Source organism: Rattus norvegicus, chromosome 13 (genome assembly GCF_021556685.1).
Source record: "Rattus norvegicus strain SHRSP/BbbUtx chromosome 13, alternate assembly SHRSP_T2T, whole genome shotgun sequence".
Lineage (NCBI taxonomy): Eukaryota > Metazoa > Chordata > Mammalia > Rodentia > Muridae > Rattus > Rattus norvegicus.
In genome coordinates, this window is record NC_141546.1 from 64,905,001 (window position 1) to 64,921,361 (window position 16,361).

At 38.5% G+C, this 16,361-nt stretch overlaps 1 long non-coding RNA gene across 1 annotated transcript in view; it reads left to right on the forward strand.

Moving 5' to 3' along the window:
• LOC135330745 (Uncharacterized) overlaps positions 1 to 16,361 on the forward strand; it is a 42,865-nt gene that overhangs the window by 1,182 nt on the left and 25,322 nt on the right.

Sequence of the window (16,361 nt, forward strand, 5' to 3'; positions counted from 1 at the left end):
TGAGGAACATTTTCCTTTTTAGGTTTAATTATTTAGTTTATTTATTTTTTTGAGACTGGATCTCACTATATAGCTCTGGCTAACCTCCAATTTGGTAGGTAGAACAGGCTGGCCTTCAACTCAGAATCTGCCTGTCTGTGCCTCTCAAGTGCTGGGTTAAAGGCATGCACCGCCAAAACCAGTTACTCTAGCTTTAAAAAAAATTTAATTTAGTCATATCTTGAAAAAAATATTCTAACATAAAAGGGAACATAATCTTTCCTAAAAATGGAAAACGAAGTGACAAAATATACATGATAAAAATTTCCTTCAAGATACAGAAAAGTCCCCCTTGCCCCATATTTAATGCCCTTGTATTATTCAAATAAATCTAAACAAACATCCTAAGAAGTCACACCTCAAAATGACCCACATGGTTTGTTTCCTGCTAGATCCCCACACACACACACCCTGTTGTTCTGCTCAATAATTCTACTTGAATACATTTAAGCAATGACTCAGCCTGTCCGACTGCCAATAATCTACTAAGAAAGTGGCATGTACCTCACGTACCGCAGTTGGAACACAATCGAAAATGTCGCTCAGATTGCCCCCCAATTATCTGATTCCCGTCTCAAAAATGTCACACTTCCTTTTAAAATCAGTGAGAGGCCAAAGTCTAAATACCATGACAAAGAGTGAAAGTTAATTGCAAACATCAAAGGGACCTTATTGAGGGATTACCTTGACCTGTATTTGGGGGACTTGAGTTCCTTTGATGAGGCCCACTGCCTGGGTCTGTGTAGGCTTGCCTAGCATGCAAGGTGAGTCACAATCATCCAGGCCCAGAAAGCTTCAGGAGGTACCACCATGGCATAGTGGCCAGCACAACACACTTCTGCTCTGTGGTTCTTGAGCCTTAACACATCAGCAAGGTTTTAGTTAAGACCTTTATTTCATTATTAAAGTCTTGTTTTACCCCACTCTTTCCTTGCTCATCTCCCAATCACAGCTCTCAGCCTATGAAGAGCTGAGCTAAGGTAATAATAGCTAGTCTTTTCTAGTCATTATGTATTAATCTATATAATCCTTATAAGAACCCAATTAGATACGTAAGTTATCTTTTGCACAGATAAAGTAACAAGGCCATATCATGATAAAGTAATGAGCTCCAGCGGGAGGTGATCAATCGAGAAGTTCAAATTTGAACCTTTGTCACTGGCCAACGTTCACACAATAGACCTAAAACCCACACTTATAACCATTGACTATAAACATTTTTGGCTTCTTATACTTTGAGGCAATTGAAGGTTTTGCTGGATGGACCTTTTTCTAGATTCCTAATCTGTCATGAGAATCAGCTCCTGACAGACATTGTCTATCCCAGCATAGGAGCAGTAACCCTAAACTACAGCTAGTTTTACATTTCCAAACTCCTGGCAACAACATGTCTCAAGTTCTTCCTTGTCCTTGCCTCATTTTGATGGAGTCAGACTGACTACTGGATCTGCTTTTCCTGCCAAATACCTGGATTGCGAGAGCGTTTTCCTCAACTGGGAACTAGTGACAACCAAGAACAAATAAGGAAGGATCTCTCGTCATTGAGTTGGTAAACAACAATGGAAGGAAGGCTTCTCTTCTATACAAATTATAAATGGCTACTAGGCTGAAAGCCAGCTTCATGCATTAGTAAGATCCAAATTTGTCAGCCACTATCCAAGATCTGTTTTCCTCTGGGGACAGTTTACTAGGCAAAAATCACACAGTCTACTCTTGAACTATCCTCTGTTACTCTCTCACTTCCATACAATCGACACATGTTTTCTGGATGGTAGCGAATAAGTCTGTTTGCTTCCACACCCACCCTCTGCAATTTTGTAAGAGGCACCATCATATTTTGTTCAACTTAGCAGAACATATCCCACTTTGTTTCCCAGATAGCCACCCTCCAGCATTTTACATTCCGGCCCTTACATTCTAGCAGAGTTACATCCACATATGATCTTCCAATGACCCTCCATTGATTTTAAGCACAACACTTCAACATGCTATCAGTTCTATAGCCCCAGTAATTTTCAAAACTCATCTTTTATAATCTTTCCCAAAAGTGGACAGAAGTGGTTTGAATGAGATTAGTCCCATAGCATCATATATTTGAATGCTTGGTCCCTAGTTGGTGGAGGAGGATTAGGAGATGTGGCCTTGTTGGAGGAGGTGTGTCACTGGGGATGGGCTTTGAGATCTCTTGTTCTCCCTCATAGTATCTATCTCAACACTTGAAACAGGAAAGTAATCTTCTTGCAACAATCCCCAAAAAAGATAGCCACACAAACATAATTCCACCTCTAACAACAAAAACAACAGGAAACAATCACTATGCCTTGATATCTCTTAATATCAATGGGCTCAATTCCCCAGTAAAAAGACATAGACTATACCATAGAAAACATTGATACAATAGCCAAAGAAAATGCAAAAAGCAAAAAGCTCCTAACCCAAAATATTCAGGGAATCCAGAACACAATGAGAAGACCAAACCTAAGAATAATAAGTATAGAAGAGAATGAAGATTCCCAATTTAAAGGGCCAGTAAATATCCTAAACAAAATTATAGAAGAAAACTTCCCTAACCTAGAGATGCCCATGAATATACAAGAAGCCTACAGAACTCCAGACAGATTGGACCAGAAAGGAAATCCTCCCATCACATAATAGTCAAAACACCAAATGCACAAAACAAAAAAAGAATATTAAAAGCAGTAAGGGAAAAAGGTCAAGTAACATAGAAAGTCAGACCTATCAGAATTATACCAGACTTCTCACCAGAGACTATGAAAGCTAGAAGATCCTGGGCAGATGTCATACAGACCCTAAGAGAACACAAATGCCAGCCTAGGCTACTACACCCAGCAAAACTTTCAATTACCATAAATGGAGAAACCAAGATATTCCATGATATCTATCCACAAATCCAGCCCTGCAAAGGATAATAGATGGGAAACTCCAACACAAGGAGGAAAACTACACCCTAGAAAGAGCAAGAAAATAATCTTCTTGCAACACTTAAGCTCTCAGTACTGCTCCAGTGCCATGCCTGCCTGCCTGCCGCCATGTTCTCTGACATAATGACCACAACTCACTCTCTGAAATCTAAGCAAGCCCCTAGCTAAATGAGTCCTTGTATAAATTGCCTTGACTGTGGTGTCTCTTTAAAGCAAGGAAGAAGTAGCTAAGGCACAGTACGTCATTCTCTTCCGTTCAACCCCTCAGAAACTCTGTGTTTCACTAAGGTGATTTTTTTCCTTTCTTGTGTTTTTACCTCGTTGCTCTCACACAGCTCACTGCCCCTTCACATTTGCAGGGTAATCTTTCTGTATTTTGCGTGCTTCCACTGAACCCAGCGCTTCCCCATTGTTTTCACAGATGGCTGGGTAGTAATTACTATTGCTTCAGTAGTTTGTATCTCTGGCTAAACTGTAAGCTGCCTGGGAACACGAACTGCTTTCTTTGATTGCTATTGTATCCCTAGTGCCTATTATAGTGCCTAGGAAATAATAGGAACTTAGTAACCATTTGTCGAATGAATGAGCATATTAAATTTGGCACATGATGAGTTGAATAAGTTACCATGGGTCTATTTGAGTGAAAAACTTTCAAATTAAGTTCTTGGATAGTTTGTTAATAATATAAGGACTTGGTCTAATTTGCTTATTTGTTTATTCAGATATGAAATGTACATTTACACAATCAGCTCTTACTCTACTTTAGAGTGACCATTTCTTCCACTTTAGAGTCAATCAAGTAGTGGGAAGGAGTAAAATTATGGTAACAGGTAGAGAATTGAGAAATGTCCTTGGAGGGCTGGAGAGATGGCTCAGCCATTAAAGGCTAGGCTCACAACCAAAAATATGAGAGAAATGTCCTTGGAAAAATTAGCAGAAAAAGAGAGGTAGTATGGGAATATAAACTGCTACTTTATATAGTGTTGACCAAAGATGTTGTGTTTAAAGAGCATAGTGCCTTAAACTTTGCTAGAGTCCTAACATCTTAACTGATTTTCCTTAGGAATGAAAAAAACTCCATAAAGTAAGTTGAGCTTAATGTCCCTGACAGGGGATATTGATAACAGTGTAGATCCTTCTGTTTGTAAGAATTGAGCTTAAACATTTACTTTAATTGGACAACTTATAGTATGCTTGTAGAATAAATTTTTGTGCAATCTTTCACTAATGGATTTTAAGCACATAGAGTAATCTATGAAGCACTGGTAGTCTTTCAAAGGTTTAGAAATTATAGTGTTTTTTACTTCTTTTTCTGAGTGGACTGTGTTAAATTGAGAGCTAGGAGCAGTAGACAAACTAGAGGAGTTTGGTAGACCTGAGGCAAACATTGTCAAAACCCTGAGGATATTGAGGTTGAGGCTAGTTCTGAAATCTCAAAGTGCTTCTTAACTTTCAGCTAAAGTGGGGTGAAACATCTGTAAATGAAAATATAACTTGAAATAAAAACTCATTAGTCAGTTAAGTAGTGAACACAACTAAAGAGAAAATTGATGGCTACATATCTTGAGATTGTTAAGAATTGTATAGACTATATAAGAAAGAGCCAAAGATCTAAAAAAAATTATGAAAAAGTTTAGAACAAAAGACTAACAAATGAACAGAATTACCCAGAGTTCTAGAATAAGAGGATATAAAAGTTTAAATATGATTGTAATAATTTGTACAAAAATATGTCCACGTGTATGCAGATGCATGCATCTATGGAGGTCAGTGATTGATGGGTATCTTCTTCTGTCTCTCTCCACTGTATTCATTTAGACAAGGTCTCTCACTGAAGCTAGTACTCACTGTTTTGGATAGCCTGGCTAGCCAACAAGTCCATCTGTCTCTGTCATGTTGCTTTCCCAGAACAAGGATTACAGAGAAGTGCTGCTGTACTTGTAGGCCAGGGATCCAAACTCAGATCCTCATGCTTGTATACCAAGCACTTTACTTGCCAAACCATCTCCCCAGACCAAACAGTGCAATTTTTTGAAACTCAAAAAGCATAAGAGTGCACAGATTTAGGAATTGTGGTATATTCCAAGTGTGCTAAAATTAGAGACACAGACCAACTCTGGAAACATGAGTTACACACAACAGAAAACAAGAACAACAATGACAGTAACCACTGCAGGATGAGTTAGGAAATGGTTGAAAGGAAATTAATGTGCAAAGTGAAGATTTTTGACAAACTAAACTGAGATGTTTCATTACCAAGGAATCCATACTATAGAACAGACAGAATTAGCGCCCAAACAATCTGAGATACGAGAGGAATGATGAACAAATAAAACTGGCAGGTATGTGTAAATCAAGCAATCTTGATACAATGATATGAAAACAATAATTCTAACATTTGGGATAAAGAAAGAATGTGACTAAGAACCAGACCAAAACAATATAAATGTATTGAGTATTATAGATAAAGTATTGTAGAATTTCTGGTACTGTTTTGCTCTGTTATTCAGATAACATTTTACTAGAAAGAAAAAATAAATGGGGGTAGGGAGAATAAGTGTCACACAAATAAAATAAAATTATCTGTGTCTGTATGTTATGATTTGTATGATATGTTTAGTGTGTGTGCAAGTATATTGATGTATTCGTGTGTGGTGCACGTACATGGGTGCATATGCAGAGTCCAGAAAGAGACCTCAGGTGTCTTCTATTATTCCATTTTATTATACTGAGGCAGAGTCTCTCATTGAATGGGAAGGTCTTTGTTTTGAACAGACTTTATGGACAGTGAGCTCTCAGATCATTACCCCCTTCCCCCAATGCTGGAGTCACAGAGATGTGCAGACATTGTCCATCTTTTTACATGGGTGCTGTGGGATTTGAACTCAAGTCTTTAGTCCTTTGAGCTTTCAGAGAAAGCACTCACACCATTGAGTTATCTCTAGTAAAACTAGTATTTTTAATATTGAATGCCTTCTAAAATGTTTGGGAATTCCCCAAATTTTTTAGAAGAAAGTTTCAAACCAGAGAGATGAGGAAAGCATAGAACGGAATCTGCAGGAGCTAGAAGAAGCATGAAGTAAAAATGAGCTAAGTAACAAAGACAAGAAAACCCATGGAAGCACCAAGAAATGGTACTGTGCTTCCTCATGCAACAAATGTTTACTATAAAGCTTGTAATAACATAAAATAAAAGTAAATAGAGTTTTCCACAAAGAGACACAGCTTAAAGAGTTGCATGAACAAAACAAAACAGACATTACAACAATCAATCAAGCATGGGCCTTCAAACTCTACACCCCTTGTTTAAGGAAAAAAACTCATAAGTGTGTGTGAAACAGAAACTCTGGAAAAGTGGAGCACAGATGTGAGGAAAAATCAAGCAGACCTTCTATGAAAGAAAATTTGGTAAAAGAAATGTTAGGGTTAATGGGAACAGAAGGAACTGATAGATGTAGTAAAAGAAGACATCTGGTAAACTAACAGAGATAAAACAAATTATCCATCCCAGCACACAGAGAGACAATGTGTGGAATATGCCCACATGACAGATGTGAAGGAGGCATTGGGACAACCTACACTGTGTCATGGTTGAGACATGTTATAAAGAGCCATCAAAAAGGAAAGCAAAGGAGTGGCTAGCTCAATATTGGAGCAGATACAGACTGGGACTATCACAGACTGAGAAGAGATAATGTGAGGTCCAGAGATTAAATACATCCCAGGAGACAGATTGTTCATCTCGCTCAGATAAATCATACTGAAATACTAAAAGCCAAGAACCATAAAATCTGTAGTAAGGAGCTGTCGTCCAAGAAGTAATGATTATTCTGAAGCTGACTTCTCTTGAGTAACAACAGAGGAAAGGCGTATGTTACCTTCATGGTAATGCAGAGCATCAGCGGAACTTTTAGAGGAAAAGTGAAGGGGAGCATGCTCACCAATGGTTTGCAAAAGAGGAAGATGGAATGGAGGAGTTTGGCCAGAGAGCATGTTTTCCCAAATGGAATACATGGAAGAAATAGAAGAGTAGGGAAATTGGCAAATACTTGCGTACAACCACTTTGGAAATCAATTTGGAGGGTTTCTCAGAAAATAGTTAAAACTCAAGACCCAGCTATACTACTTCTGGGCATAAGATGCACCACCATACCACAAGGGCACTTGCTCAACTGTGTCCATAGAAGCTTTATTTCTAATAGCCAGAAACTAGAAATAACTTCTATGTGCCTCAAACAAAGAATGGATCAAGCATATGTGGTACATTTACACAATGGAGGATTACCAAGCAAAGACATCATGAAATCCGCAGGCAAATGGACAGAACTAGAAAATATCATCTTGAGTGAGGTAACCTAGACCCAGAAAGACACACTTGATTAGGAACTCATTTATAAATGGATAAAGTACAATATCCAATAGAGTGTTTCATGAAAGAGGTAATCGAGTAATCATAAGTCTTATGCTTGACTTAGTCTAGTCAGAAAAAAAGCGTTGGAAATATTGCTATGGTGATAGTGGAGTACTATACCATACTAGTGTATTATTTTATCTTATAGCATGAGATGGTTGGCATAGCCCTATTTCTTTAACTGCCTATACAAAACTGCTAGCACGTGGGAGTTCCAGTGACAAGCTACGTGAATTGGGTACTTACATTTCTAGTATTTTAATTTGGCAGTTTAGACAGTTTTCTTAGCATTATGCAAACATCAAAAATTGTATGTAAATATCTAAATCCAATTTTAGAATCAGATTTTTGCCAGACCCCCCAGAATAGAAGCTTTTAAAGTCTTATTGATGGTGGTTATTTACTTCTATTCAGAGCGATGGTGTTCACTGCCAAATAGCTGTTCACTTTTCGCTGACAGAGGGACTTGTCCTAGACGCCAGAAATGAGAATCTTTACTCATTTTCTCCATGGCAGAAGACCTAACACTGTTTGCAGGGTTTTCAGGAGCAGAATGTGACTTAACAGTTTACATCTAGCATGATCTCATCCCACTGGAGTTGTGGCCACAATGTCCTTATCTTTGGTTTTATGGTTTGGGACAGAGCATCCATGCACATAAATTTGTGCAGTCTTCTGCGCCTGTGATTAAGGGTAAGTGATGCTATCGGTCACATGATGTCTCACTAAAGAGAGGGTTTAGCAAGAGGAACACTACCATGTGCGGACATCTCCAGAGTTTCACTGGGTGAAAAGTGATTGATAACTAAAACAGTCTATTGATACAAAATTTCCTGAAACTTGTCATTAGACAAAACAATAATCTTTCCCTCAATCCTGAACACCAGTGTCTGTAGTCGAAAGCTCTGTGCATGTTTTCGAACCTGAAGACTGTGTTAATGAATCGTTTCTTAAATCTGTTCCAACCAAGTTTCTTTGGAGGGAAAAGCATGAAAGTCAGACATGTTCTGTGGGATTCCTTTCATCGTGGTTTTCCGGTTGCTTTTTCCTAATGTATTATTCCAAATAGATTTATTTCACCTCAGAATCATTTGTAAGCTCCTATGCAATCATTTTGAAGTGTCACGTGTCTTCATTGCGATATGAAGATCATCAGCATATCCACGTTCTGAAAAGAATAAATGCCAATGTTAAGCTAACTTGCGTGCTTTTATTGAGCCCCTTTATTAAGTTAGAGCAGTTCTCATCTATGTTGTTAAATTTGATTTTAATTCTGACTGGCTGCTAAATTCTAACAAATGCTCTTTACATGCATACATTGGAAGGGTCCTATATTTTTCTGTTTATCTGTAACTGCTATAAACTAAAAGAACGTAGTTCCTAATATTGCATTTGGTCATGGTGTGGAATCTTTTCCATTTATTGCTTATACTTTCTTACTAAATGTTTTGTATAAAATCATCTCCATATTTATGAGTCGAATTAGCCTGTAATTTTCCCTTCCATTCTCACATGTTTCTGGTAGCATTTAAATTATTGTTACATGAACTTCTGATGGAGACAGCCTTAACATTCTGTTCCTCTCAGTTTGGCAAACTATAGACAGGCCTCTGACCTCCTTTCCATAGATCATCATGCCTTTTAATTTTCATTAAAAACAAAACAGAACAAAAAACTAATTACAATTCTAAATTATTTCTCTGTGCCTTTGAGATACAAATCTTTTTCTACCCAAGGATTTTTTTTTTGACCTAGGAGTCATAGGTTTGAAATTTAATAATCAAGAAAAACAGCATCTCTATCTCCCAGTATGGAGATATGAGTCCAATTCTTACTAGCAGCAATTAGCAAACATGGATGACCCCTTGACACTGACCACCCACCCCTCCCTTCTGCTAATGTTCTTAAGTAGTTTTCCATTCTCCTATCTCAGTTTTTAAAATTATTATTCTTTGTGAATTTAATACATTAGTACTGTATTTATAGCATTCTTTCTCTACCTTTCCTCCTTTTAATTTCTCCCATGTTCCTCCCACTCCTCAAATTTATGCCCTCTGATTTTTTAATTATAATTTTATAATTGTTACACACACACATCTATAATGTTTATAAACACAATCTGTAGAAATGTATTTGATATTGCTCATTTGTTTTGGGGGCTAACATTTAGGATTGACATCCTATCAGAGAGGGTTCCCTCTGAACAAGACTGCCCCTTTCTCAGCACCCATTAATTTCCTGTAGCTCTTCTGAAAGTAAAGCTTTGTGAGAATTCCCCCCATTCACCTTGGTCTGTCAATTGGTGATACCGTGTTTTAGGTATTATTTAGATAAGAGTATTGTTGAAATCTCATAGGTGCAGCTTCCCTGCTCTTCATAGAAGACACTATCATGAAGCAGAAATTCTGGTCCTCTCTGCCTTGTCTTCTTTTTTTTTTTTTTTTTTTTAATGGTTTCAGTTTTATTAGATAAAAAGGACTTCAGATCATGGTGATAGTCATACAACATGAAAAAGGATTTAAGACCACAGAACTGCCTGTTTTTAAATATTTAGGATGGTAAATTTTGAGGTACAAAAATGTCTGATATCACAAAAAGGGCAACAGGAGCTTAAACAATCTGACGTAAGAGCTGGAGAGATGCTCAGTGGTCAAGGGCCATCTGCCCTTCCAGAGGATGCAGGTTTGAGTCCTATGGCTCACAGCCTTCTGTAACTCAGCGCCAGGGACATTATGTTCTCTTCTGGCCTCCATGAACACCAAACACACAAATGATGCACAGACATACATGAAGGCAACACACCCATATACACTAAATGACAAATAAATAAGAATTTAAAAATAATAACTAGACCTAAGTATGGCCACCAAGGGTTTTTTTAAAGTCTAATGACATTTATATTTTCTGCCTTGTCTTCTAAAGTGTTCCCTAAACCGTGGGTCATGTGGTAGATGGGTGCTCAACTGCCAGAGGTTTTCTGCATTTTGGACTACTGTGGCTTTCTGAAGTAGTCTCCACCTGCTACAAAGCAAAGCTTCTTGGTGAGCTCTACAAACCCTTCTTCCTTAGTAGATCTGTGTTCTTCCACTTACTGTGCCTTATTCATTCACAAATGTAAATCCTAAAATATACATGAAAATAACAATATCATGCCAATAAACATTATAAATATAGAACTATGAAACTAAAACATTTTCTGATTTAAAAACCAATTTAAATTTTGCAGTAGTCTTCCTTGGCTGCTAAACAGCCTGGTGCAACAGAGTTAGAGAGTAGATCCATTTACTTTCTGTTGATGATGCTTTCTTTTTTCCATTGTATGTTTTTTGGCTTCTTTGTCAAAAATCAAGTGTCCATAAGTTGCTGGGTTTATTTTTGAGTCTTTGATTCAATTCCATTGATTAATGTGTCTGTTCTGTACCATGCTGTTTTTATCACTACTGCTCTGTTGTTCAGTTTGAAATCAGGGTTGGTGATCCTCCCAAAGTTCTATCATTGTTCAGGATTGTTTTGGCTATCCTGGGTTTTTTTTCTTTTTTCTTTTATTGGATTTTTATTTACATTTCAAATGTTATTCCCTTTCCCAGTTTCCCATCCATAAGTCCCCTTATCCCATCCCCCTCTCCTTCTTCTATAAGGGTGTTCCCACTCCCCAACCACCCCCAATTTTCACCCCCATCCATGACATTCCCCTGCACTGGGTGGAGGGGAGGGTCCAGCCTTGGCAGGTCCAAGGGCTTCTCCTTCCATTGGTGCCCAACAAGGCCGTCCTTTGCTACATATGCAGCTGGAGCCATGGGTCTGTTCATGTCTAGTCTTTGGATAGTGCTTTAGTCCCTGGGAGCTCTGGTTGGTTGGTATTGTTGTTCTTATGGGGTTGCAAGCCCCTTCAGCTCCTTCACTCCTTTCTCTAATTCCTCCAATTAGGCCCCTGTTCTCAGTTCAATGATTCCCTGCTAGCATTCGCCTCTGTATTTGTCATGCTCTGGCTGAGCCTCTCAGGAGGCAGCTATATCAGGCTCCTGTCATCATGTACTTCTTGGCTTCATAGATACTATCTAGTTTTGGTGGCTGTATATATATGGGCTGTATTCCCAGATAGGGCAGGCTCTGAATGGCCATTCCTTCTGTCTCTGCTGCAAACTTTGTCTCCATATCCCCTCCTATGAATATTTTTGTTACCTCTTTTAAGAAGGACTGAAGCATCTGCACATCAGTCATCCTTCTTCTTGAGCTTCATGTGGTCTGTGGATAGAATCTTGAGTAATTCGAGTTTTGGACTAATATCCACTTATCAGTGAGTGCATATCATGTATGTTTTTTGTGATTGGGTTACTTCACCCAGGATGATATTTTCTAATTCCATCCATTTGCTATGAATTTCATGAAGTCATTGTTTTTGATAGCTAAGTAGTACTCCATTGTGTAGATGAACCATCTTTTCTGTATCCATTCCTCTGTTGAATGGCATCTGGGTCCTTTCCAGGTTCTGACTATTATAAATAAGGCTGCTATTTTATTTTCCATATGAAGTTGAGAATTGGTAACACATGCTGGCAAGGACATGTAACACTCCTCCATTGCTGATGGGAGTACAAACTTGTACATCCACTTTGGAAACCAATTTGATGATTTCTCAGAAAACTTGGAATACTTCTATCTCAAGACCCAGCTATACCACTCCTTGGCATATTCTCAGAAGATATTCAATCACCCCACAAAAATATTTGCTCAACTATGTTCATAGCAGCTTTATTCATGATAGCCAGACACTGAAAACAACCTTGATGTCCCTCAACTGAAGAATGTAGTGATCTACACAGTAGAATACTATTCAGCTATAAAAAAACAAAGACGTCATAAATTTTGCAGGCAAATGGGTGAAACTTGAGAATATCATCCTGAATGAGGTAACTCAGTCTCAAAAGTCATGCATGGTATGTACTTACTTATAAGTGAACATAAACCAATAAAATACAGGTACCCATGTTACACTCCACAGTCCCAAAGAAGTGAAACAAGAAGAAAGACACAAATGAGGATGCTTGAATCTCAATTAGAAAGGGAAGTAAAATAGTCAAAGGAGGAAGATGGAGGGAGGGAACTGGGGTGGGAGAGAGGATGGGGAAGGGAATAGGAGGGTTTGGGATTAAGTATGGAAATCAACAGGAAGAATGGCCAGATGGCCTTGAGAATGAATGAAAATCTGAAACTGACAAGTGTGGGAGGTACTGGTCATCTCCAGGAAGAGGCAAAGGATAAAGGAGGCACCCAAGAATCCATGAGGGTGTCCTTAGCTGCGACTCACAGCATTATGGATATTGGAACCTGAAGAGGCCACCTATTGGAACCAGGAAGGAATTCCAATGAAGCAATAGGGATACCAGCTCACCCACAAAACTTTCAACCCCAAATTTAACCTATCTACAAGAACTGCAGGGACAGGGGATGGAAGATAGAGTGAGGGAACTAATAACCAGCCCAACTTGAGACCTATTCCATGGGCAAGCACCAGTCCCTGACAGTATTAATAATACTCTGCTATGCTTGCAGACAGGAGTCTAGCATAGTTGCCCCCTGAGAGGCTCTACCCAGCAACTGACACAGACAGATGCGGACAGTAGATAAAGCTTGGGGGTTCTTATAAAAGAATAGCAGGAAGGATTGCAGTCTCTAAGGGATAGGAACTCCACAGGAAAATCAATAGTAGCAACTAATCTGGTTCCTTGGGGCTCTCAGAGATTGAACCACCAACCAAGTAGCATACATGGGCTGGACCTACACCCTGCCCCCCACACATATGTAGCCAATGTGCAGCTTGGTCTTCATGTGGGTCCCAAACAACTGGAATGGGAGCTATCCCAAAAGCATTGAATGTATGTGGTGTATGCTCTTCTAGATGGCCTGCATCACCTGGCCTCAGTAGGAAAGGATGAGCTTAGCCTCACAAAGATTGGATATGTCAGGGTGGGGGGGGTATCCTGGGCATCCCCCTACCTGCTTAAAGGAGAAGGAGTTGGGGGAATGGGAGAAGGATTGTGAGAGGGGGTGACCAGGAGGGGCAGTGAACAAGATATAAGGTGAATACATAAAATTGTTGTTGTTGTTGTTGTTGTTTTGTTTTGTTTTCGTCATCATTGTTGTTGTTGCTGTTATTTTAATAGAATTGTTTTCAATGCTGAGGAATGAAGCCTGACCTTACACACACTAGATAAATGTTCTACCACAGAGCTATACTCTGGCCTAGAGAGCATTTTGATGGTGTAATTAAAAGACATCAACTTTAAGAAGAGTTTGAAGAAAGTAGAAACAACCAAAAAGAAAAAAAAAAGATTCATGTTTTCAGTTACTTTCCTTATAAGCCAAGGACAGGGAGTCAGAAAAACAGAAAAATAACCAATTAGTTAAGAGCATCTTCTTTAACCTCTTTGGAGTTCTGTTGCTTCTAACTTGTCTGCAGATTCTGAGTTAATATGTATAGAATGCCTGACACACATCCTGCACTAAATAAACATAAATACTCATGCCCTGTGTATTAGTCATGGTTCTCCAGAAAAACAGAACCAATAGGATATGTGCACAGAGAAAAGGATTTCTGTGCCTGTGTAGTTTGTAAAATGGAGTCTTACTTTAAAGCCCAGGCTGGACTCAAACTTACAATCCTATAACTCTGCCTTCTGCACACTGGGATTACAGAGAGTGGGCCAGCATTTTTGCCTCAAACTAATATTGGTAATGGAGGTTAGAAAGTCCCAAATCTTCAGGGTGGACAGTTGAGCTCAAAAACCAGGAAAAAAGCCAGTGTTGTAGTTTAAGGTCAAGATCACCACCCTGAAGATTAGAGAGGAATAAAAACCCCTATAGTTTAAATGCAAAGACAGCTTAAGATCAGAATTTTATTCTATTTAGGCCATTAACTGGTTGGATGGGATCCACCAATATTATGGGCCCATCTCCTTGGTCAACCTCCACCAACTTAAAGTAAATATCACCCAAATACCCACGGCACATTTAAACACTGAGTTCAGACACATGGACTCAGGAAAATAGTCCATTGTTTGACTTCAGTAAAGCACTTCCTATGTCTATTAAAGCCAGTTGGGAACAGGTCCCTGAGATTGGGCTTCTTCAGGTGACAAAGTAGCAAGAGTGAGGTGCCAGAGGCCCTAAGTTTTAGAAAGACTCACTGCCCAGTGGTTCTTGGCCAAAGCAAGGACTCCAAAGAAAATGGTAATGATCCTACCAACTTCTGCTCTTATCAATGAATCTACATCTGGCCAAACATAAACTGATCCTCTTAAGCTTACAATGGTCCACTCCTAGACCATACTGGACCAGTCCCATAGGACACTGATATCCAGAATGTTCACTGCTGATGTTCAAATGCATAAAAGAAAGAAAAGAACTCTTCAAGGACTTTTTCTTTTTTTTTAACTGTCCTAAATTGTTCACTGGATATGAATTTTACAAATATTATGTGTATTAGCAGTGGCGATGGAGCTGAAGAGTATTGCCCCTTCTCCAGGCTGCACGGCGAGATCCACCAATAGTGTGGTGGAACGTGTGGCCTTTTCCAAGGCCACGGCTCTTGCGGCCAGCAGATGTTCAGCCCACGCATCTCCCTGTGCCTGTGGGCTGGTTTGGTGATCCACTGGGTGTCAGGATTTCTTCTGATAGCTTTAAGGACTTTTTCAAACGCCATACTAAACTCAAGAACAATGGCTAGATGTAGCATGACATATATTGTGAGACATCTAAGTGTTCATGAACAAGAGTCTCATGAAATGCCAGTTGTAACTTACTCTAGCATGTGTATGTTGATGATACTTGTGCTGTGAGGAGCCTTGCAGGTCTCAAATAAAATAAATCTCCTGTTCTTCGATCTGTACTTAATTACTCTTCAACTGTAGATGAACCTCCCAAAGCCAAGCCTACATGTGAAGAAAATAGATATATATTTACTTTTGAAATTAATGTCACTTTTAAAATTAAATTAATAGAGCGTTAATTTAGTCCATTATTAAGTATTCTCACTATTTTGCTTATATATACATAATAAGCATATTTTATACATGATATGTATAATATATACATAATATATATAAGTGAAAAGGAAAATATCTAAAATATTTAATAATAATATTATATATAATTTGTATATATTTAAGCAAAAAAGAAAGTACCTAAAATATTTAATAATGTATTAAATTAATGTTCCATTAATACCCTGGGCTATACAGTGAGACTCTGTTTCAAACAAACAAACAAACAAACAAACAAAAAATAAGGTTTAGAGTTAAAAAATAAGCAAATTACCCTGTAAATTATATTACCATTCTAAAGCCAAGGGAAAATAGCTATTAATTGTGAGAGAAAGCAGTATTGAAAACGTTAAATACAAATAACTCAGAATACAGTATCAGAATTTTGAATCGATACAGTAGACAGTAAAAACTGTGTAAACGTAGAGGGCACTGTGCATCACACACACATACACACACATACACACACACATACACACACAGATACACACACACACATATACACACAGATACACACACATATACATATACACACATACACACATACACACACATACACACACAGATACACACACACACACACATATACACATAGATACACACACATACACATATACACACAGATACACACACATACACATATACACACAGATACACACACATACACACACACGCACACACACATATACACACACATACACACACACGCACACACACATATACACACACATACACACACATACACACACATACACACACACACACACACATACAGACGTACACACACGCACTCACACTGATCCAAAAGAATTCTTGGTGAAGCAAGAGAAATAGTCTCGTTAAATGAGAACAAGATTCTCTAGGGCTCAGATAGGAAAGCAATGAAGGGAGACTAAAGCATATATGTAACATATATATGTATATGTT